This window comes from Rattus norvegicus, chromosome 13, assembly GCF_036323735.1.
Source record: "Rattus norvegicus strain BN/NHsdMcwi chromosome 13, GRCr8, whole genome shotgun sequence".
In the NCBI taxonomy this organism is placed as follows: Eukaryota; Metazoa; Chordata; class Mammalia; order Rodentia; family Muridae; genus Rattus; species Rattus norvegicus.
Window position 1 is genome coordinate 59,326,340 of NC_086031.1, and position 26,396 is coordinate 59,352,735.

Sequence of the window (26,396 nt, forward strand, 5' to 3'; positions counted from 1 at the left end):
AAAATATGTCCACTTTGCTTTGACTTTGACACATACAAATAAATATAGTCCATACCAGTAAAAGAAAATGGAGGTGTCATGAAGCTGTGATATTTCAGAAGCAATTAACTTCCAGGAATGTTTGTTTTCATGAAAAAATGAAAAAAAATCATATTGTTTTAAAGGAAACACAGAACTCAAGTTCATGTCTCAACATTTATTTAATTGGAATAATATTCTTTTGCTAAATTCTTTTTTAAAAAAGATTTATTTATTTATTATATATAAGTACATTGTAGCTGTCTTCACACCCACCAGAAGAGGGCATCAGAACTCATTATAGATCGTTGTGAGCCACAACGACCACGTTGTGGTCGCTGGGATTTTGAATTCGGGACCTCTGGAAGAGCAGTCAGTGCCCTTAGCCGCTGAGCCATCTCTCCAGCCCCTTTTGTTAAATTCTAAAGTTTAGTTTTGCTGAATTGTTTACACCAGGAAGGGTAGAATAATTCAAAATGTCCATTTGCCCTCACAAATTAAAGGATGATGAAGTTAATAACTTGCAGAAAATTAAAAGGTATAATGCCCTAGCTACTCAGAATATCTTCAATAATATTCATACCGGTTAAAAATTTAGTAAAAATGACTTTATTTCCAAATAATAGATCTAATTATATGTCCTATTTTAATATGACCCTTCTTTTTCAATCATTTTACCTCTTCTATGCTTTCTCTATATCCAGTGTCAATTTTTGTCAACTTGAAAGCAATCTTTACTCATTCACTCAGATTACTGTACCTTGGGATTCTGACTTTAAAAGAAGATGAACTGAGAAGAGTATCAGTTTTGATCTCCTATCTATTTTGTTTGTTTCTGAAGATGAAGTTATTTAAGGCACAGAAGACTGGGACAACTTTCATAATCACACCTTGATTTTCAGCTTCAGTTTGTGTGAGAACTAGACTAAGTTCAATCCACCCCTCCACACCTAGTCACATTCTTGGTATGGGATGTTGTGGCCGGGAAAGTGGGAAAACCAATCTATCCACATGGAATTGAAAAATTTGGGTTTTTTTTTCTAAAATAAACTAGATTTTTCACTCTCTGAAACATTACTTACAAGAACTGAGATATATACGTAGTTGTTCAGCGTTCATGGTCACACTTTGATTTCTATAATGTATGTCACTCTACATGTCATTTAATAGTAAGTATATCTTAATAATAGTCTATAGCATGATTATTTGATATTACTCAGTAAAACTATCAAGTTTCTAAATACATTAAATAAGGAATGAGAAAATCCAAGCAACTTGTTTTTTAAAAATAGAGTGAATAAATTTTGTTTTATACAACTGTTAAGATAAAAAAATACCAAGATATAGAAAAATATAACATTTCTAACATTAGCTTAACAACATCCAAAAATATATGCATGAGTCAACCCACTTAGATAGTTTATAATGCAAGACAACAATGCATATTACATTTGTTCATATGGAAGTTATATGTAATAATTTCCACAGAGTGAAGAATAAATAAATGAGAATGCTCTAAAATATTTGCATAATTTTGAAACAGAATAACAATGAGTTTAAGCTAATTTTCAGTTTCAAAATTGTACCCATGTTTCACTGTCTCTGATGTTCTCTCATAGAATATTGAAATAGGCTTAAGATTAAAGAAAATTTAATTCAAAATAATTTCATAAACAGACATTAGAAAGTGATTCATCAGCCATATGTATTTTAGTATTTTCCCAAACATGCTTGGCAGAATAATCACAAAAGTAAGAAAAAACTAGCTGCAGTGCATTTACTGTTATTTGAAACACAGCACTGAAGATGAAGTTATTTACAGCACAGAAGACTGGGACAGCTTTCATAATGGCACCTTGATTTTTCTGACTTGGACATTTTATGCTGATGTGGTAGAATAGTGCACAGAAATAATTGAATAGGGAACCCTTTTTGGCTAAATATTTCATAGGGCTTTCAAACATCATAATGGGGAATGTACCATGGAAGGCTTGGCGTTATATCCCAACAAATTAAATTAGAGAAAGACAGGAAATTGGGTTATTCTAATTTTGGAGCGCTGAACCTTAATGACCTACTTTTGCCACGAAATCTGATACCATACAGGTTCTACAGGATCTTCTAATAGCACTACCAGCTGGAGAAGACACATTCAGAGCTGGACTGTTTCAGTTCTTAATCATTCCAACTCTTTTTTTTTAATTGGATTTTTATTTACATTTCAAACGTTGTCTCCATATCACCTCCTGTGGATATTTTTGTTCCCCCTTCTTTTTTTTTCTTTATTAACTTGAATATTTCTTATTTACATTTCGATTATTATTTCCTTTCCTGGTTTCCGGGCCAACATCGCACTCACCCCTCCCCCTTTTATAGGGGTGTTCCCCTCCCCATCCTTCCCCCACTACCGCCCCCCCCCCGACAAACACGTTCACTGGGGGTTCAGTCTTAGCAGGACTAAGGGCTTCCCCTTCCACTGGTGCTCTTACTAGGATATTCATTGCTACCTATGAGGTCAGAGTCCAGGGTCAGTCCATGTATAGTCTTTGTGTAGTGGCTTAGTCACTGGAAGCTCTGGTTGCTTGGCATTGTTGTTCATATGGGGTCTGGAACCCCTTCAAGCTCTTCCAGTTCTTTCTCTGATTCCTTCAACGGGGGTCCCATTCTCAGTTCAGTGTTTTGTTGCTGGCATTCGCCTCCGTATTTGCTGTATTCTGGCTGTGTCTCTCAGGAGAGATCTACATCCAGTTCCTGTCGGCCTGTACTTCTTTGCTTCATCCATCTTGTTTAATTGGGTGGCTGTATATGTATGGGCCACATGTGGGGCAGGCTCTGAATGGGTGTTCCTTCTGTGTCTGTTTTAATCTTTGCCTCCCTATTCCCTGCCAAGGGTATTCTTGTTCCCCCTTTAAAGAAGGAGTGAAGCATTCGCATTTTGATCATCTGTCTTGAGTTTCGTGTGTTCTCCGCATTTAGGATAATTCAAGCATTTGGGCTAATAGCCACTTATCAATAAGTGCATACCATGTGTGTTTTTCTGTGATTGGGTTTCCTCACACAGGATGATATTTTCCAGTTCCCTCCATTTGCCAATGAATTTCATAAAGTCATTGTTTTTGATAGCTGAGTAATATTCCATTGTGTAGATGTACCACATTTTCTGTATCCATTCCTCTGTTGAGGCCATCTGGGTTCTTTCCAGCTTTTGGCTATTATAAATAAGGCTGCTATGAACATAGTGGAGCACGTGTCTGTTTCACATCTAGAAGAACAGCAGATATAATCTAAAATTGTATTGTATTATTACAATTTTCTTTTATCAATACTAGATATTTAATAATCATTGCTCATCTATTTCACAAAGTCCTTTGATTACAGGTCAGTTATTTTGGTGCTTGGAAATAGGATTTGTTTTTGATATTGACAAAATGCAAAAGAGGACTGACCACAGGCTGCTTAACCCCCGTTGCTGCATATACAATGCAATCACTATATATAAGGTTCAGAAAATTTTATGTGAGAGAAAGTGGAAAGATTGTAAGAGTCAGAAGACCAGTATTCCTGCTACTAGATGGGCTCTTTTAGTCATACCAGGAAAGCTGTACCTTTGAAATCTCAATATTATTTTTGCCGAGTAGCACCCTAATAATGCCAAAACCAGTGGATATCAATGTGGATGGAGAAATTTTACTAATATGCAACCCTATATGAATAGCTGAGAGAGAATCAGGTTTTGCTGGACACAAGCTCCTGATGGGTTATTAAATACCAAGTGGTTAGCCATGAATACATGTATATGTAATATTTTATTTGTCTAAATAAAATTAAGTATGTCAGTTTTTCATAGTCTTTTTTGAAATTCTCCAAAATATAGATAAATTAAAAGAAAATTAAATCTCTTTTCAACCCAGAAATCTCCCTAAAATTATTAGAGAAACAAAATAGTTTTCACTTTATCATTGAATAAGTATTAAAAGGTTATGTGATTTATATCCCAGGTAATCCAATTAACTTATTTCTCTGTAAGAACAAAATTATTTTTAATAATGAACATATGACACCTATTCTGGTTTGCAAATGGTTACGGGTCTTTGGATAATGCACCCAATCAGCAGCAACTATGACACATAATCTCTGTTAGTGTTACTTTGTAGTGGGAGAGAATGACCATCTGTGTTTGCTAATTGATGTTACCCATGGGGGGAAAGAAAATGAACTTCTAATGTGGTTTTGGAAAGGAGGTGGGACGAAAGTGCTTAGCCTCCTTTTTAGATGCTATGCTAGTAGAGACCCTATGAGATGGGAGGCTATTTTAAGTTATTGTTATATTTTAAGGGAATGGTTATTCCAGTCCTTGCCATAGAATACAATTGTATCGAAAGGCTGACAAACATCTTACTTAACCTCAAAAAGTTATTGAAATTAGTGTGGAAATATATTGATATTAATTTTAAAAATAAATAGAACCTGTGCACATATTTCAAAGAGACATATAACCTATAATCTACACCCAAAAAAGAAAACCTCCCCTCACTTTCAATGGTTGCTTACTTACTTTATTGATTTGTATTTATGCTCAGAATTCCATTCTATGTGGATATGCTAAATACCATCTTATTTTTAGACTAAATTTATGCACTTTATACTGTTAACCTAACCAACTAACCAGCACAATATACCCCAACTGCCCCACTTTAAGGTTGCTTCTCTAAACTCTTTAAAATCAATAAGATTGTTAGAAAGGATACTTAAAGGAATGATAAGTGAATGCATTCTGCATTGTGTTCAAGGCCAGCACTAAACGATGGAACTCTACCACGTACTGTAAGCCACGTTTGGGGACATCATATGCCCCAGGGAGAACCTACTACTGCTATTTGCTAAATGGGCACAGCATTGACCCTTTGCATAAACTTTTCTTTATGCCCAAAAATTGGTACAGCTCTCATCCTTCATCAGAAAACCTTTTCATTGCAGCAGGCACTGACAAGTACAGCAGTTGGCCTCTAGTAAAAGTTCAGAGAGTGTAGAGTTCTCATTGTCAAAAATGAATTCGGTATCAGTCCTCCTCTCAATGTCTTGGGAAACATCCTTGAAGAGGGGTTATACCTCTTGTACGAGTTTGGAAATACTGTGACACGACACTGTTGTTTGTATATTTCAGAGCTACTGTGTTCATGAACACAATGGCTGTTACAACTCCCTGCCCCAAACCTGTATAAGGTCAAGTCATTAAAGATTCTAGCATTGTTCACAATAGAATACATGAACCCAAATGCCCTCTACATAGCTATTGGCAGTAATGGCTTTGGTGGTAGGGAATGTGTGTTTTCTTTTCAGGTGACCACAGGTAAGTGGTTTCTGTTAAACTGGATGTCTTTATACAAAAGAATATATAGACAGCTCTAATCATTTCTGTTTGCTGATTTGTGTGTGTGTGTGTGTGTGTGTGTGTGTGTGTTTGTTTGTTTGTCTGTTTTTTTTGAAACATGCTTTTTCTGTGTAGCCCTGGCTATCCTGAAACTAACTCTGTGGAGCTCAAGGTCAGACATTGGCCTTCTTCGGTATCCCGACTGCTGGGAAGAAGAGGATGAAGAACAGAAGTTTTGGAGTCTGGAGAGATAGATAACATAGCTTTTAAGGTAACTTGCTATTCTTGCAGAGGACGAGATGTCAATTCAAAGCACCCGCAGTGCAGTTCACAAGCACTTCTAATTTTGGTTTTATTTGATTTGCCACTCTCCTGTGGCTGCCATGAGCACCAGGCAGACATGTGGTGCACACACATATGTGTAGGTAGACACTCATATCCATAAAGTTTCGAATAACTAAATAAATCCTTAAGCAAAAAGCAAGTCAAAAATGGAAGGAGAGATTGGAAAGAATAGCAAAAGGTTGAGGTGGGAGGGAAATATGAAGAAAAAAATGACCAATTTAATCAAAATATTTGTATATAGATATGGAATCTCAATATGTACATAAGTAAAATAAAAGCTTAAAAAGGGAACAGTGTTCCTTGTCTCATCATAAATATATTAACAAATTTATCTCAATTTGTAGAATGTTGTAGCATCCTAGTTTTAATTCATAGAATATAATTGACTAACCCATCTATTTTTGTGTTCCTCAGTTATTAATTTTCATTGAATAATAGAAGAACTTTCCAACTTGCTTGGTTTTCTCCACTTATCATGTCCTACTGGATGATTTCCTTTTGATAGCAAAAGACATAGTCTTTTACTCCCTTGGCCCTAGAGCTGTCTATTTCTTCAAGGTGCCTCTTAGATTTTAACAGAGACCTGCTTAAAGAAGTCAATAACTGGGTACTAAATTTACTTAATGATGTTGACATATCACCATTCTCTGTCTTCTGGCAACACATCAAGAATTTTTTTGATATTTGGAGCATATATATTTCTATATACATCTATTTTGAAGCAAATTAATTCATACTATCATCTCTAGTTCCACTCCAGGAAAAGGTACCTTTTCATCTCCACCATTTCTGCATGTAAAACTTTGTTCTGATTGTGATTAATTATATCTTTTTATTCTGTATCAAGTCAATTATATGATAAGACTTTCTTCATTTAGCCAAATCTCCAATCAATACTACCACCAGCAACATGTTCTACTTCAGTTCCTTATCATGAAAAATCCTTATTCAGTCTGGATCACTGTCAACCATTGCTTGTCCTCAAAGTTATCTCAAGTTTAAAAACAAGTGCTAGGCTATTTCTTTCAATGGAATTTCTCACCCCACACAAGTTCGTGAGCCATATTTACTAATTGAAGTTCTTAACTTTCAAAGAAAGTAAAATTCAAATAGTAAGAAAAAGTTAGTACTTCCTTATACCTTTTACATCCAAGTACATTAAATGCACACACACACACACACACACACACACACACATACACCTGTACTTTTTTTTTACTTAATTTAGTGTACTAAGAGTCTTCAAAAATTATCAAACAGAATTCTTTACTAGGAAGACTTATAACATGCTTGTTTATGTTCAGAAGTATGGTCTATTGCAGAGAAATGTTAGATGCTGCAGAAGCTCATTAAATACTCAGCACTCAGGGCTTATAGTGGGCGAGAGTCAGTGGAAATCTCTGTCTGGATCATATAACATTCCTGACACAGGGAAAACAGGAGTTCAGCCTAAAATCATCCTGTGTGTACAGACCACTTAGCAACAGTAAGCCGCCCATCATTTGGGAGTATAAAAGAGAGACTGTCATATCCAAATTCTGCTAATGGCTGACCTTTCACAGTAATTTTAAAGTAACCTTTGAACATGTTTTATATTTGTATTGAAATATTTAATTGATTTAAATATACCAAATTATTGGAACAACTGTTCTATCATTGTATTTCTACTCTTAATACTTGTTTATCATTAATAGATTATTTATAAAGTACCATTCTTTTTAAGCCCATCTTGAATTAGCTGTTCAGTTCCCCGTATTTTGGTGCTTATTATGAGTGTCAAAGTTTGAATTTGCAAGCAATTCTGTTGGTACTGAAAGGTGCTTATTTCTGACAATGCTTTCAGTAAACTGGTGCAATAGATGGTCTTTGAGAGTTTTTCCTTTAAATTTAGATAATGACTATAACAACAGTGGCATAATTCATATATTTAGTACTGATATTTGTTGCATATTAATGAAACTCTTATCTACTGTACTGGGCTAATTCTTGCCATATTTATAACTCAACTCCTTTCAGTACTGGTGACTTAAATATTCAGCTCAGATTATTTCTACTGTGTGACACCCTTCAAATGTAATCTGCTACAGAATAACATCTTCCTTTGTTTCTCTAATAGAGTGAGAATGATCTCTGTTGTTTTATAACTCACTTCAGCACTTTGAAAAATGGTGTATTAGTCATCGTTTTCTAAAGAAAAAAGAACATATGGAAAGGATATTTATTCATTCTATAAATATATGGAGATTTATTAGAATGACCTACAGGTTGTGGTACAGCCAGTACAATTGCTATGTAACCAAAGAAAATCCAGGAATGAAGTAGTTTTTCAGACCATGAGGCTGGATATCTCAGCTCGTCTTAAATATATGCAAGAATCTCAAAAGAGCAAGCTTCCTTTTTATGCATCTTATACTTAGGCTGTTAGCAAAAGAGTTAGTACAGAATAAAGGTGTACATACACACCTCAATAGATACAGATTAAAAATAGTTCTTTCCACTTCTTGTTATTTAATTAAGAAAAAAAAATCATCTCAGGTGTACCTAGTCGGTGGGTTTTATTTATTCCACATGTAGTCAAGTTGACAAAGAAGAGCCATTACAGGTCTACTCCTCAGCATAACACGAAATCACATTGCCTCATGTCATGCTTAATTTCCAAATAAAAATAATACCCAGGTCATCATTAAGCCTAACATCATAAAACTATCCCTTAAACCATGGCAAAGATGTTATAAATTTGAGAATAGTTGGCAATGTCCCTTGACAGTCTGATGGTATCTCAAAACTTAAATATGATTAAACACTGATTTTCTTAATTGATGTAATATAAATGATAAAAATAAAGAAAAGAAAGCAAATATATTCATCAACACATTCTTAACAAACTATAACAGAAACACTCATATCAATTATAAAAGGCTTCCATTTTGCCTTTCCAACAATAATCACCCTTACTCCACTTATCAAGGAACCAATGTGAGAATTCTGCCAAGTTTTAAATACATCAATACCTAATGTACATTCTTGAACTGGGGAAATAATAAGATGAGTTTGGAGAAGCACTGGACTCATTGTGAGTCAGACTACAGATAAATTTTCATTAATCCCTGACCTCCATAAGCTTCTACTTTAACTGGAGGGCCCCAATATTTTTGGGATCCCCTGAAATCAGTGTCCATTCAGAACCAAGATTTATTAGACTTTGGAAAGTCTAAATGTTTCATCTCCTCTGGGTGTAGAATTACCCTTGAAAAATGATGAAAAATGATTTCCTCTGAGAAATGACTGGAAAAATGCGAATGGTGTAACTCTCAGCAATTTTATTAAGGTCCTTTGTCTGAGGAAGCTGGTCATCCCTTTGGTTAAACTTTTCTGCAAATTGGATCAAATCTGGTAACTGGTTCATGGGCTAAGATTCCCTCTTGCCGTAATCCAATGTAGCCTTTCTTTCATTTGTTTTAGAAGTTTTCAGCTTATACAGATCAATGATGTAATAGGCTTCTTGCCTATATCATATATGGAAACTTGGATTTGCCATTACCAAACATCCTTATGCCACCATGAAAATCACTTTTCCTGTTGTATCATAGGTTAGGCTTTGGGCATTGCTTTGTCTATGCTGTCCATTATAACTGATCACTTTGCCTTTGGCGATTCATTGCTACCATCTAATCCTGCTACTTTGGGGTCCTGTTGGAGGGCCCTGCTGCTGAAGGCTGCAGTCCGTCATGTCTGGAGAGCATTCTGAATCAGGTGCAAAATGGAGACTTCCATCTCCCAGCAGTGCTTCTTAGTCTCTGCATGACCTTTTTTGAAAGAATTCCCTGAGAAAGGATGCCTGGCTTATCTTAGGTATGAGCTTTAGCACAGATACCTGATAAATGCTTTTTCCCTGATGCCCATATGATAATTAGGTGCTGGCTCTCCCCTGGACTAAGGACTATGCTGCCTAATGCAAAAGAAGAATACTGTAAACACCTATCAGGCAGTCCCCTAGCTACTGACCTCTGCCTATATATTCCCCTCACCCTGGAAATACAATTGAGCTGCCTTTCTGAAGCTGGTCCTAAGTAGTATGCCATTCCACCGTACACATAGGCCATCTCAACCCTCTCTTCCACTCTGCACCTTTTGCCTCTGTTAGCTGGTTGCCAATGACACCCAGGGACAAGTGGAAAACCACAGGATCTAATTATTCCATTGCCTTTAATTCATTAAACTGAGCAACAACATCTCCAAATCTAACATACATTGCTTTGCTTGTGATGCCTGTTAAAATAACTAAGAATAGTTTGATTTTTGGCCTCTGCTATTTCTGGCCATTATGGAGTCAGCAGTAATGAACATGATTAGACAAGTATCTCTGTGATAGGATGGAAGAATCCTTTGGGAATATCCCTCAGAAGTGAACAGTTGGATCTTGTGCTGTAGAAGTCTCCAGCTTCCTGAGGAAGTGGATGTCTACATGATCCTCTGGAAGTGGATGTCTACAACTTGCACTCTTACTAGCGATAGATGAGCATTTATCCTTACGCCATCTTCTTACCAGCATGAAATGTCAATTGTTTTATTAATCTTGTTCATTCTGAGTGGTATAAAGATGAAGTTGCGAATTGTTTTGTTTTACATTTCTCTGATGATTAAGCATGTTGAAGTTTTCTTTAAGTGCTTCTTGGCCATTTGAATTTTCTCTATTGAGAATTCTCTTTATAGATCTATACTCCATTATTAATTAGGTTATTTGTATTCTTGATGTCCTGTTTCTTTTCAAATTATTTATGTACTTTAGATACTACCCTTCTATTAGATATGCAGTTGGAAAAGATCTTTTTTCTTTTTTTTTAGCCTGAAGCTTTATCTGAACAATGGTGCCTTTGTCATAAAGAAGCTTTCCACTTTTATGAATTCTCAGTTACTAATTTTTGTTCTGACTTCACATGCTATTGATTTTCTGTTCAGAGTCTTTTCTGGTGCCAGTGAGTTCAAAATATTTCTCATTTTCTCTTCTATTGGGTTCAGTGTATCCAGCCTTCTGTTGACATCATCATTCAATTTGGAAATAAAATGTTTAAGGGGTGTTAAGTATGGACATCTTTGGATTATCCCATATATGACCTGCCAGTTTAACCAACACCATTTGTTTAGAATGGCCTCTTCTTACCAGTGTGTATTGCTTGCTTCCATACATGTATTCAATTATTTCTGTGTCCTTGATTATATTTCATTTTCTTTGTTTCTTTTCTACTTTACAGCATTTCATTTTTCTATTTCTATTAATTAATTGATTTTTTTGTCCTGACTGCAGTTTTTCCTTCTTCCTTCCCTCCCAGTCTTTCTCCTCCTTCTCTCAATCGATTCCTACTCCATTTTTCTTCATAAAATGGGGAGTCTCTCATGGCTTATTTCTTTTTTATTGCTTCTAATTTCAGTAGAAATTTTGAGAGTTTCTCTCCAGTTAAGGTTATGTTGGCTATAAGATTGATCTGAATTGTTTTATTATATTGAAAAATGTCACTTTGCATGTATGCTATCTCCAAATCTTCCCTCATGAAGTAGTGTTCTTAATCTAATAAGAAGATCATATATTTTTCTTTCAGTCTTTATTTTAAAGTAGATTATACTTAACAATTTACATATGCTAAGTCATCACTGCATCTCCAGGTTGAAGCCTATTAACTCATGGTAGATTGATATATTTTTAGATTTGGTTTGCAAGTATTTTGTTGAGAATTTCTGCATCTATGCTCATAAAAAATTGGCCTGTAATTTTTTTGTTGTTGTTATGTCTTCTCATATAGTTTAGGTATCAGAATAACTAGTATTCTTTCTGTTCAATGCTTTTTGATGAGTATTGGTGCTAACTCTCCTTTGAATGTCTAATAGAACTCTGCAATATATAATCTGGGCCTGTGTTGCACCTTGCTACTAAGGACTATCATGTCCATTATGTTGGGACAGCTTTCCTGAGTTCAGGGCAAAATGGAGGACTCCCTTTTCTTAGTGGAGCTTTATCTTCCTTGCCTGTTCTAGGGAGCCCCATCCCACATTCTACCTGGGGAATATCATGGAATCCCCAGAGAAATTACAGGTTCAACTTCCTCCAATGCTTCTCCATTCAAATGAAATATTTCCAATACCTTCAGCCTCAGCCAATGACTCCAATGACGCTAAGAAGAACCCATTATGACTGTGCATGGTTCATATATACAGCTCTGGTTCACCCCAAGAAAAGTGTATACAAACAAGCCCACCCCGAATAAAGGTATACACACAAACTAAAATAATCTCAGAGTGTTGTTTCATTGGATATCCTAAGATAAGGTCTTTTCTCTCACCTTGCCCCAGCCTTGACTCCTACCCTGACCAATATCCTGCAGACCCCATCCATTCTGGATTCTACTTCATCTTTCCTGCCGTGTGGATATACCACACACTCTAAGGAAAGACATGGATCTCAGAAATCAGCTCTGTTTCATCCTCCCCCATTTGTTGAGCAGAAGCATCTGTACTCCACAAGGGAAGAAGCTAAAAATGGAACTACAACCCTGAGCTTGCTCTGTCTCTCTGTCTCCCTGTCTCTCTCTTGCTCTCTCTCTTTCTCTCTTTCCTTATTTACTTTGATTAGAGATTTTTAATTATTACTTCTACTTTACTAAGTGTTTAAAGTATTTTAAATTGAGTTATCAGACTCAATTTAACTTTGCTATATGGTGTGTGTTAAACACATTACTATTACTACCCACCCCCATTTCCCCTTTAATTTCTTTTCTTTAATTCTTTCAGTTTGGTGTCCTACAGGTTTTTAAATTTTTCCCTTATGATTTCTTGCTGTGTATACACATTATTCCCTCTTTTCAGAGCTAATTTTGTTAATTTGTATATTTTTATTTTTAAAATTAATTTGGATTTGGTTTTTCAATATAATTGATTTTTTTCAATGAACTATATCCTTCATTCATTATCATCATCATCATCGTTTTGTAGTCATCATTGCTGTCATCACTGTCCTTGTCGTCGTCGTCATCATCATCATCATCATCATCATCATCATTACCATTTGTTTTTATTTTATTGATTTGAGTCATGACATTGGTTATTTCTTTATATCTATCTTTTTGGGTGTTTTTTTATTTTTGTTGTGGTTGTTGTTGTTCTGGAGCTTTCAGGCATGTTGCTAATTTATCAATATGAAATGTGTCTAATTTTTTTATGTAACCACTTAGTGCTGTAAACTTTCCTCTTACTACTGCATTCATTGTGTCCCATAAATTTGGGTATGTTTTGTTTCCATGTTTATTTGACTCTAGAAAATACTTAATTTCTTCATTTTGTTTTATCCACTTTTCATTCAGTATAGAGTTGCTTGCTCAGTTTTCTTGAGTTTGAAAGAATTTTGTTTTCATATGCAGATTTAATCTGTGGTAGTCTAATAAGGTGCAGGGGGTTATTTGAATATGTTTTCCTTGAATGCTATGCATGAGTTACTTGAGACATGTAACTGGTCAGTCAATAATTGTTTGAACCCTCTACATTCTCCAGCATTTATTTTCAACTGTTTCCTCAAAATCATAGGATGCTGATTGTGAATTCTGTCAATGTAGTTTTTTTTAAGGTTTTTGGTTCCACACCTTTTATATAAACTGAGGACCTAATTCCACTGATGTATATTTTTCATATATTGAAATTAAACTGAAAATGCACCATTCTTGATGTATTTTTCTTCATCTACTTTAACAAGCCACAATTTAAAAAGAAAAGAACCTATGCCAGGCTTAGATGTTATTTTTTCATAATTGCAACGACACAAATGATATTTAAGAAGGAATTCACATATGTAGTGGCTTGAATGGAAATGCCCCTGCATTGGCTGAAGGATTTGAAGCCAGTTTGTGGTGCTCGTTGGCTTATGGGACTTTTAGGAGTCCGTTTCCTAGAGAAAGCACATCACCTGTGCTTTGAGAATTTATGTCATTGCTTTACTTCTAGTTTGCTGTTCCCATTGCAGGTCTGTAATTGGAGATGTGATGTCAGCTTTCTGCTCTGATTATCTACTGCAAAACCTACTTCACCATTGGGCAGTTTCTCTTTGAATTCATAAATTACGATGAATTCCTCTCTAAGCCAATTTTGACCATAGTATTTTTGTCATAGAAATGAACAGTAACAACAGAATGAGAGTAAACTCTCTATTCTGAGTCATTAAAATGCTAATGTATTTAACAACCATGATACAACAATTAATGAAAGTCAAGCATTGTATTCTCTCTATAAAAGTAATATGATAATTACAATCAACATGGGAAGTATTGCTAGATATGCTTCCGTGTAGGCAAATTCAGAGATTATGAATTAGAAATTCGAGGGGAACTTTGAAGAGTCCAACATCTCTCAATGTGGTAGAGAAGATCTAAGGAAAGGAACATAGGATCTGGAGTAAGGCCATTGATCCTCCACATTCTGCATGTTACTGTGGTCTGGAAATAAGTATATTTTTATTAACATATGTCAGATTTAGTATTGTGTTTAAAATGTGAAAATTAACATGGCTACTTCTAAAACTAAATCTTAAAAAGTTAGATGTTTATTTGGTGTTTAATTATCATTAAAGAGAAAAAAATCACAAGCAAAACAGACTAGCAGGTTTAATCCTGTAGTTGCTATTGAAATCCCTGTGAAATATCTTTGTCAAAAACCTTTGGAGCTTATATATAGAATGTGAAAGTTAAATGTTTTTGTTGTTTATTTTGTAGTGAACATTTAAAAATTCAATTTAACCACAATTATTTATTTGATAAGTCAGGTTAAAATTCAGTAAGAAAAGACATCCAAAGCCCTGGCAAAAATCAAACCAAGATGAAAACACTAAAACTGTATCTGAAGGAAGAGGAAAAGCCAGGTACAATGTGAAAACATCCGGATATGCTAATCATGTTTTTCTAGTCTGTGCAGCCACTTAACATATCCACAAATGGGAATAACAAGATTAGTAGCACCAAATCAAATTTTGATTGACTTTCAACATAGGAGCAAGCATACTCTAATTTTCACTGTAAATACAATTTGAACAATACAGCAGAGGTAACATAAATCCATTTCAATAGCATTGCTTCATGACGAACAATGCCATGTACTCTAATGAAGTTTCTGGAGTGACATAATTATGTCTTAAATTTGTCAGTGATTATATATTTTCATACAAACTCGTAATACATAGAACATGGCCGCCATTAAGGGAAAAGCTGTCCTCAAAGGATAATTTTTTTTAATCCTGTTTATTGTTATATTTTTCTTTTTGTTTGTTATACATATTTTCATATATTTGTGTGCAGTTTTGCCTAGAATAAGTGTATTAAATGATTTTCACTAAATTTTGGAGCATTTCTTAGACATATAATATATATATATATATATACACATATAATATTAGATCAAAGTTAAGGTTGATTTATTACTTTCTTTCTTTTTATGAGTACTGTTTGAAACAGAGCTCTCTTAATTTAGGCAATCATACCTTAAGGAAGCTGATTAGATAATTAGGTAAAGTCATAAAGGTCTGAGAAGTAATTATGGTCTAAAGCATAGTTTTTTCTCAAAGAGCATTACGGTTTCCACAGGACAACTGAATACTGTCATACAAAGCAAAGAGGGTTAATAAAATGTGAATATACATTCAACATGTCATAAAGTGACCCTTGTGAGAATGGTTCAGTAATTAGGCTGTGGGAACGGAATGAATGGAGCGTTAGTTCTTTTCTTATTGGGAGCAAAGAGGTTGCCGATATTTTTAGCTACTCCAGTTCAAGCTTTATTATCAAATTGATGTATAAGAACATTAAAATTGTCATTAGATGATAAGCTTGAGTCTTGTGGTATATTTGCTATGTAATACTGTAAGAATGAATAGTTTAATTAGACATATCTCTGCTATTTTGATGTCAAATTTAAAGTATCATATGAACTAGGTAATAGAATGAGATATTTCCTTTAAAATATTCATTGAGAATCATAGTGTACCTGTGTATATTAAATTGCAAACTATGTTTTATCTCATTAAATCTTAAATTTAAAGTAGTTATTTGTAGATGGAAACATTTGATAATGTTTTCTATGATAATTGCCACAAAGAGAGTCAGAGCAATGGATACACATGCAGGCTTTCAGATACTCAGTAACAGACAGCTCTGTTAGTTCATTTTCTCAAATGATACTTTCTGTACTTACCTGGATATAGTGGTTCTCAGGGTTTTGTGTGATAAACAGACTTCTTTTCTGATGCCCTCTCTTATGCTTGTCATTGCCTTTTTTATTTAAGGAGAATTTTCATATCCCTATTATGTACCTAAATGAAATAGTAAGATTATAGTTCAGCTTAAAGTCACTAAAAATGAGAGTTCATCCTATCTACTTTTGAAGTAGAATACTCTCTGTTCCATTTTCAATACATTAATGACTCATAAATAAATTGAAAATATTGTTTCTATGAGAATTAAGAGGAAATATCTGATAATCTATATAGGACTTAGCAACAGAATAATTCATAAGTGATGGATTTATAGGGCATTTGCAAACAGTATAACATTTAATAGGTCATATCATTAGTCTAATATTCCAGAAGAATTTGTTTACTTGAATACAATGATTACAGAAGTGAATCTTTACTCTGTCTTATTGATATTTTCTTAGTATATGCCTCCTATAAGTTTTATTTATTTTGAGAGTTAGTACTGAAAGATTATTTTAAAGATTGGAGTTTACCTAATGTCATCTCATCTAAATTGAGTACAGGAGGGCAAAATTATTCAAAACTTATGTATATTTTTAATGCAAAATTTAATTCTATTCATAGGATAGTATGAATTATTTAATATATATATATATTTCAACATTCAAAATGTGAATTTCTGAAAATATTTATCACATACTTACAATTGAAAAAGCTTTCATCTAGCATTTTTGAAATAGAAATTACATTATCATTTTTTATTGAAAATATTTTTATACAGCAATTTGACTCTGAGTTACTTTTTCCTAACCAACTCAAATGTTCCACACCTCTGCAGCTAGCAGAGTGCAAACTTACACTCTCATTAGAAAACAAACTGATAAAACAATCTGTGAACAAAGAAATTGAAGTAGATCTCAGAAGATGGAAAGATCTCACATGCACATGGATTGGCAGGATTAACATAGTGAAAATGGACATCTTATCAAAAGCAATCAATAGATTCAATGCAATCCCATCAAAATTCCAATTCGACTATTCAACAGAGAAACAAAGAGCAATTCTTAAATTTATCTGGAATATCAAATTCCAGGAGAGCCAAAACTATTCTCAACAAAAAAGGAACTGCTGGGAGGTATTACTATCCCTGACCTCAAGCTATACTATAGAGAAATGATTATAAAGTACATGGTATTGATAAATAGACAAACAGGTAGATCATGGAATAGAACTATGACCCAGAGTTAAACCCATATACTTATAGTCACTTGTTCTTTGCTAAAACCTTCTGGTGGAAAAAAGACAGCATCTTAATAAATGATGCTATTCTTAACTGGTGGTCTGTATGTAGAAGAGTACAAGTTGATCCTTTTTTATCACCTTGTACACTGCTCAAGTACAAGTGAGTCAAGGACTTCCCCATAAAACCAGATAAACTGAAACTAATAGAAGAGAAATTGGGAACAAACCTCAAACACATCAGCACAGGAGAAAAACTCCTGAACAGAACACCAATGGCTCAGGCTATAAAATCAACAATTGACAAATATGACCTCATAAAATTGAAAAGCTTCTGTAAGGCAAAGAACACCATCAATAGGACAAAATGGCAACCTACAGATTGGGAAATGATCTTTGCCAACTCTGCATTAAATATAGACCTAATATCCAAAATACACAAAGAATACAAGAAGTTAGACAACAGAGAATCAAATAATCCTATTAGAAATGGGGTAGAGAGCTAAATAGAAAATTTGCAACAGAAGAATTATGAATGGCCAAAAAACACCTAAAGAAATGATCAACATCCTTAGTCAGCAAGGAAATGAAAATCAAAATGACTCTGAGATTCTACCTCACACCAATCAGAATGGCTAAGAACAAAATCTCAGATGGCAGCACGCATATGCTGGTGAGGATATAGAAAAAGAGGAACACTTCTCCATTGCAAACTGGTACAATCCCTCTGGAAAGCAATCTGTCAGTTCCTCAGAAAATTGCAAATCATTATAATTGAAGACCCAGCTCTACCATTATTGGGCATGTTCCCAAAAGAAACACCACCACACCACAAGAATACTTGCTTTACTATGTTCATAGCAGCCTTATTTGTAATAGCCAGAAACTGGAAACAACCAAGATGTCCTTCAACTGAAGAGTGGATACAGAGAACATGGTTCATTTACCTAATGGAATATAATTCAGATATTAAAAACAAGGAAATCATGAATTTTTCAAGCAAATTGCTTGATCTTGAAAATACCGTCCTTAGTGAGGTAACTAAGACCCAAAAGAACATGCATGGTATGTACTCACTGATAAGTAAATATAGCTCAGAAGTACAAAGTATCTAGGATACAACCTACAGATTGTCAAAAATATAACAAGCAGAAAGACCCAAGTGAGGAGGCTTGAATCCCATGTAGAAGAGGGAAGGAAATAATCACTGGAGGTAGAGGGAGGGAGGGACCTGAGTGGCAAAAGAGACAAAGAGAGAAGGAACTGTGTGGCAGAGAACACAAGGAGGAAAAAAGGAAGAGAATCAGATGTGGAGGGCAAGGACAGGAGAGAAGTCCAGAGGATCAAGAGAATGGAAGGAAATAAGCAGCCTTGGGGAGTGGGAGGTGGGGGAACCCTCTAGAAAGTGCCAGACACCTGGAAGGTGAGACATTCTCATGACTTATTGGGGGTGACCTATCTCTAATAGATAGGTCAAAGGAACTTATCTCTAATAGATAGACAGACCCTTAATGGAGTGACAGGGCTACTAACCCACAGTCAAAATTTCTGACTCAGAATTTTTCCTGTCTTAAAGAACTTTAAGTACAAAAATGGAGAAGAGACTGAAGAAACAGTAGTTCAATGACTGGCTCAACTTGGAATCCATCTCAGAGGCATGGAGAGAACACCAAGGCCTGACACCATTATCCATGCTATGATGTGCTTACAGATGGGACCCTGGCATGGTTGTAAACTGAGTGGCCTAACAGCACCTGACTGAGACAGAAGCAGATACTTAACACCCAGTCAACCTTTGGACCGAAGTCAAGGACTGCTAGGGTTGAATTAGGGAAGGACTGAAGAAGCTGAAAGGGAGAGCGACCCTATAGGAAGGTCAACATTCTCAACTAACCCAGACCCTAGGGATCTCCCAAGACTGAGCCACGATACGAAGATACATGGGTTGGTCCAAAGCCCATTGCACAGATGTAGCAGAGGTCTGCTTGATCAGGCCTCATCCATAATCCAGAAGATACCTTCAATTGGTAAGTGCTTGCACTATCATTTGTTATAGCAGTCCTAATGTGTAACAATATCAGAGCACGGCTCTATTTGTTTCAACGTCAGTCTTGTTGCTTATTACTTATCTCCCTTGTCTCCCTGACTCTGCTAACCACTATATCTCAATTTTAAGAGCTTATTTAGTCCACGAAAAAAGTGAGGTCATGTGGTTTATGTCTTCCTGTGTTGGGCTTGTTTCACTTAACAAAAACCTGCAGGAATATCATTTAAACAAATAGTTAATTTCCTTTGAAAGTGGGATTGATTCAGATATTCAGAAAAAGTTTGTTAAACAGACCATAAATATGAGAGCACAGCCATTGATTTCTGTGTACCAGATCAGAAAGTGAAATTATATAATATGAATGGAATTTGCTTTATTTTAATAATTTTTACTTAAGCAGGTTATAACATATCGGATCTTATAAAGGGGGAATAAAGTCAAACTTTAAATAAGGTATATGTTGTTATATTTCAGTTTATTTTTAGTTCTCCAAAATACAATTTTCATTCTTATAAGAAATTGAATATATAAACCTAAAGAGTTTCTATTAATATTTTATGACTTAATAAGAATGGTGGACTAGATAATATTGTTTCATAGTGCTTATTAACTTTAAGTTTTGAAACAATAATATTTAGGGGATAGCATAATTCCTAAGAAAGAAAACTGATACAATCACATAAATCAAAGTGAATATTTCAAAGATTTATACTTAAACTGCAAGATAAATAGAAATAAATAAAAATTAGTTATGATAACAAAACTTACAGTTCAGCTTTCTTTTTTTTTTTTTTTTTTTTTTTTTGAGCTGGGGACTGAACCCAGGGCCTTGCGCTTGCTAGGCAAGTGCTCTACCACTGAGCTAAATCCCCAACTCCACAGTTCAGCTTTCTATTCTTTGTGCACTCATCATATCACATGGATATTTATGTAAACGTTTTGACTCTTTCATGTACAGGAGGAAATTTTTTAATAAAATGTATCAAATGTAAATACATAATATTAAATTTAAAAGGTAACATACAGCCTGTAATACAATACAGCATTTTCAGACATATGTTCTTACCTGAAGTTTCTGCAGCTAAACTCCGTACAAAAGAAACAGAATCAAACAAAACTTCAACTGCCATTTATGATGTAAGAATCACTATTTAATACACTCAGGGACTCAGCAAAATAGTTTTATGCACAGAACAGATGCAGTATTACCCCATGTGGGCTACTGGATCTATTTATAGAGAGGCCAAATGTCACAAGTAAGTTTTCTGAATGCATATTAATTGTGTCAGAATGACTGAGAATATTATGGAAAATATCTTGTCAGATTGCTTGTGAAATGTGAGCACACATGCATTTCAAATGGAAATATAGTCTTGGAAGATATCAGCAAAATTGGTGACTATATTGGAGACAGAAACATTAGCACATGAAATGAAACATCAGACCCATAACCAATACTTAACGTTTCATGACTTCAAAGCTTCTTGTTAGCTAGAATATTGCACATTTGATAGCTTTCTTTTAGTTATTTTAGACAGGAGAAGTAATTAAAAGAAGAAAAATTCAAATATTCATCCTAGACAATATTTCTAATTTAATTACTTGCTCTAAATTCATAGTGAAGTCAAAGTTGGGGAGGAAAAGCCTCCTAACTCCAGGTTGGAGCTTTGAGCAGGGATGGAAAATGTCAAATTGGAAAATATACCTATAATTATTGCTATAATTTAGAATCCATTTTATAAAATACGTAGCAAAAGATATGTTCTTAAGCAATAGATGGAAACAACTCTCGAAACTGCTGAAATGTAAGGCCTGTTAATAAATATACGACAAGTAAAGCGCTTACCTAGGAAGCGGAAGGCCCTGGGTTTGGTCCCCAGCTCCGAAAAAAAGAACCAAAAAAATAAATAAATAAATATAGGACAAATTAATGTTTTAGAAGTTCAAATAATACACTACTTCATAAGTACTATACAAATAAGTTTTGATAAACAGAAAAAAAAATGAAGACGTCCTAGCTGAGGAGGAAGAGAGGAATCATAACTTCTCATGAGACACTTATACTGTGGCAACAGCAATTATGTTGTATTTAAAGTTTAAATAGAATAAATATAATTAGTTTTGACCCTGTCTTGTGAACTATTTTAATGAAAGCACAACAGGGGTAGGTACTGTAGACTTCATAGATACTAGGATTTTGAACCATAATATAAACTTGGGACTCTGGCTACAGAATCAGCTCTTTTTAATGATTCAATATTTCACTTAATTTTAGTTGTGTACATGTTTGTTCATGTGTGTGTGCTTGTGTGTATGTATGTATGCATGTATGTATGTGTTTGTAGGTGTCTCTACAAGTTATAGGTGCCTTTAATGGGCAGAAGAGGGCATCAGAAGAGGGCATGAAATCCTCTAGAGCTAGAGTTTTAAGGCTGGTCATTTAGAGGATAAGGGTACTTGGAACTGAACTTTGGTCCTCTGTGAGATCATTATAAATATATGCTCTTCAGTCCCTTCAGTCTGTTCCTAATCACTATAATATACTGTTTTAAAAACAACAGACAATCAGAGCAGTATGATAAGTAGTAGCAATACATGTATTCATGAATTAGCAAGCTAGTAAATGAATGCATATTAATTCAGTTATGTGTTGCAAGCTGACAATAGACTGCTGCCCACTGCATCCCTTGAACTAGGCAAAAAAAGTGATTCTCTAGTTGTTCTATGGATGTTCATATCACATTTTTTTAATTATAACCTTGGTAAAATCTGTTTCAATAGCAAGAAAACAAAAAGCTGAAGACTTGTGACAAAGACAACGAAGATGGCTTTCCAGGCTCCATCTGCCTGCAGAGCTGGGGCTGCACCACAGCTCAGGGACTCAAAACTTGCAAACAGAGAACTGGTCACCCAGGAGTGTTCTCCCTCTTAAGCTGATAGCACATAGGTTGGACCCCCATATCCTTTGACTGTCTAAGGAGAGACCCTCCCAGAGCACATGGAGGCATAGGAGCCAAAGGGCTGTATAGGACAGGAACCTTTTAGTTTCCATTGGCACCCAAGGCTGGGGCTGTCCCACAGCTCTTTGACTCAAAACCTGTCATGAGAGAGCTAGTCTGCCAGGTGCACTGTCATTCCAAAGGTCCCAGGCTCATAGTCTCACTGGCCCATAGGAGGGGCAAGCACCAGTCAGAGACAGCAAGGCCAACTAACATGAGAGATAACCATATGGCAATAGGCAAGCACAAAAACCTAAGCAACAGGAACCAAGAAAACTTGGCATCATCTCCCACCACAGCAAATACTGGATAGCCCAACACACCTAAAAAGCAAGATTTGGATTTAAAATCACATCTCATGATGATGATAAGAGGACTTTAAGAAGGACATAAATAACTCCATTAAAGAAATACAGGAGAACACAGGTAAACAAGCAGAAGCCCTTAAAGACAAAACACAAAAATGTCTTAAAGATTTACAGGAAAACACAACCAAACAGAAGAGGGAATTGAACAAAAACACAGACCTATAAGGATCACACCAGACTTCTCAACAGAGACTATAAAACCTAGAAGATCCTGGACAGATGCCTTAAAGATCATAAGAGAACACAAATGCCAGCCCAGGCTACTATATCCAGCAAAACTCCATTGCCATAGATGGAGAAACCAAGATATTTCATGACAAAATAAAATTTACACAATATCTTTCTGTAAATCCAGTCCTACAAAGGATAATAGATGGAAAATTCCAGCACATGGAGGGAAACTGCACCCTAGAAAAAGCAAGAAATCCAAGAATTTTTGCAACAAACCCAAAAGAAGATAGCTAGACAAACATAATTCTACTTCAAACAAGAAAAATAACACGATATTTCTTAAATTACTTAACATTAATGGACTCAATTCCCCTGTAAAAAGATAACATTAATGGACTCAATTCCCCCGTAAAAAGACATAGACTAACGGACTGGATAGGTATACAGGACTCAGCATTTTGATTCATACAGTAAATGGACCATGGTGACTAAGACAGATACTACCTAGGAGTAAAAGGCAGGGAAAATTTTTTTCAGGCAAATGGTAGCAAGAAACAAGCAACAGTAGCCATTCTAATATCAAATTAAAATCAACTTTCAACCAAAAGTTATTTTAAAAAAAGACAAGGAAAGACACTTCATACTCATCAAAGGAAAAATATACCAAAATGAAGTCTCAGTTCTGAACATATATGCCCCAAATGAAAGCCACATTCATAAACAAAACTTTACTGAAGATCAAAGCATGCATTACACAACACACAATAATATTAGGAGAGTTCAACATATTACGCTCATCAGTGGACAGATCTTGGAAACAAACTAAACAGAGACATAGTGAAACTAACAGAAATTATGAACCAATTGGATTAAAGAGACACCTATAGAGCATTTCATCCTAAAACGAAAGAATATACCTTCTGATCACCTCAGGTGACCTTCTCAAAAATTGATCATATAATTAGTCACAAAATAGACTTCAATAGATACAAGAAGATTGAAATAATCCCATGGATCCTATCAGATCACCATGAACTAAGGCTGATTCAATAACCACAAAAACAACAGAAAGCCCACATACACATACAATGCTCTACTCAATGATAATTTGGACAAGGAAGAAATAAAGAAAGAAATTAAAGACTTTTTAGAATTTAATGAAAATTAAGGCACAAAGTACCCAAACTTATGGCATACAATGAAAGCAGTACTAAGAGGAAAACTAAGAGCTCTGAGTTCCTCAGAAAGCTATTGGAGAGTGCATACACTAACAGCTTGACAGAACATCTGAAAGCTCTAGAAGAAAAATAAAGCAAAATCATCCAGGAAATAATGAAACTCAAGGCTAAAATCAACCAGGTGAAAGTAAAAAGAACTGGACAAACCAACAAAAGCAGGGGCTGGTTTTTTTTTTTTTTTGAGAAAATCAACAAAATAGATAAACCCTAGCCAGCCTAACCAGAAAGCAGAGAGACAGTATCCCAGTTAACAAATTACCAATAAAAAGAAGACATAACAGCAGAAACTGAGGCAATTCAAAAAGTTATCAATTCCTACTACAAAAGCCTATTCTCAAAAAAACCTGGAAAATCTGGAAGAAATGGACAATTTTCTAGCCAGATACTATGTACCAAAGTTAAATCTGGATCAGATAAACCATCTAACCAGTCCCATAACCCTAAAGAAATAGAAACAGTCATTAAAATCCTCCCAACCAAACCAAAAAAAAAAAAAGTCCAGGACCAAATGGGTTTAGTGCAGAATTCTGTAAGGCCTTCAAAGAAAAACTAATACCAATACTCTTCAAACTATTCCACAAAATAGAAACAGAAGGAACACTGCACAATTTGTTCTTTGAAGCCACAATTATACTTTTACCTAAACTGAAAAAAGATCCTACAATGAATGAGAAGTTCAGACTAAGTTCCCTCATGAATATCGACACAAAAATACTTAATAAAATTCTCACAAACCGAATCCAAGAACACATCAGCAAAAGCATTCACCATGATCAAGTAGGCTTCATCACAGGAATACAAGAATGGTTCAATATAGGAAAATCCATCAACATAATTCACTATATAAACAAACTAAAGGAAAAAAACCTAATTTCATTAGATGCTGAGAAAGCATTTGACAAAACTCCACACCAATTCACAGTAAAAGCCTTGGCAAGATCAAGAATTCAAGGACTATACCTAAACATAGTAAAAGCAATAAATAGCAAACCAGTAACTAACCAATATCAAATGGAATGGAGAGAAACTTAAAGCAATCCCACTAAAATCAGGGTCAAGAAAAGGCTGCCCACTCTCTCCCCATTTATTCAATATAGTACCCGAAGTCCTAGCCAGAGTAACTAGAGAACAAAAAGAGATCAAAGAAATACAAATTGGAAAGGAAGAAGTCAAAATATCACTATTTGCAGATGATATGATAACATGTAAATGACCCCAAAATTTCACCAGAGAACTCCTGATAAACAACTTCAGTAAAGTAGCAGGATAGACAATTAACTCAAACAAATCAGTAACCTTCCTCTGCTAAAAGGATAAACAGGCTGAGAAAGAAATTAGGGAAATGCAACCTTCACAGTAGCCACAAATAATATAAAATTCCTTGATGTGACTCTAACCATGCAAGTGAAAGATATGTACAATAAGAACTTCATGTATCTGAAGGAAGAAATTGAAGAAGGAGTCAGAAGATGGAAAGATCTACCATGCTCATGGATTGGAAAGATTAAGGTACTAAAAATGGCCATGTTGCTGAAAACAATCTACATATTCAATGCAATCCTCCTCAAAATTCCAAATCAATTCTTCATAGAATTAGAAAGAAAAATTTGCAAAATTCATTTGGAAAAGCAAAAATCTGAGGTTAGGGGAAACTATTCTGCACAATATCAGATTTCTGGGGGAATCACCATCCATTAATTACCTCAGGTTGTATTACAGAGTATTCATGATAAAAACCGCAGAGTATTGATTCAGAGACAGGCAGGTAGATCAGTGGGATAGAATTGAAGACCCAGAAATGAACCCAAACACCCATAGTCACTTGATCTTTGACAAAGAAGCTAAAACTATACAATGGAAAAAAAAGACATCACTTTCAACAAATGGTGTTGGATATACTGGAGGTCAGTACATGTAGAAGAAAGCAAATTGACCTATTCTTATCTCCCTGTACAAAGCTCAAGTCCAAATGAATCAAAGACCTCCACATAAAACCAGAAATACTGAAATTTCTAGAAAAGAAAGTGAGGAAGAGCCTTGAACATATGGGCACTGAAATTTCCTGACCAAAACACCAACGACTTATGCTCTAAGATCAAGAATAGACAAATTGGACCTTGTAAAACTGGTCTTGTAAAGTTTCTGTAAGACAACGGGCACTGCCAATAAGACAAAAACAGCAACCAACAGATTGGGGAAAGGTCTTTACCAATCCTACATCTGATAGAGGGCTGATATCTAATATGCACAATGAACTTAAGTAGTTAGAGTCCAGAGAATCAAATAATCAAAAAAAAAAACAGGGGTACAGAGATAAGCAAACAATTCTCAACTGAGGAATACAACTGTCTGAGAAGTATCTAAAGAAATGTTCAAAA

General features: G+C 35.0%; 1 long non-coding RNA gene across 2 annotated transcripts in view; it reads left to right on the forward strand.

Moving 5' to 3' along the window:
* The window catches only part of LOC108352547 (uncharacterized), a 209,642-nt gene that overhangs the window by 111,603 nt on the left and 71,643 nt on the right, over positions 1 to 26,396 (forward strand). For both annotated transcript variants that reach the window (XR_010057042.1, XR_001840847.3), the window contains exon 3: positions 5,525 to 5,660. This is a non-coding gene — a long non-coding RNA (uncharacterized LOC108352547). The remainder of the gene's footprint in view (positions 1 to 5,524; positions 5,661 to 26,396) is intronic.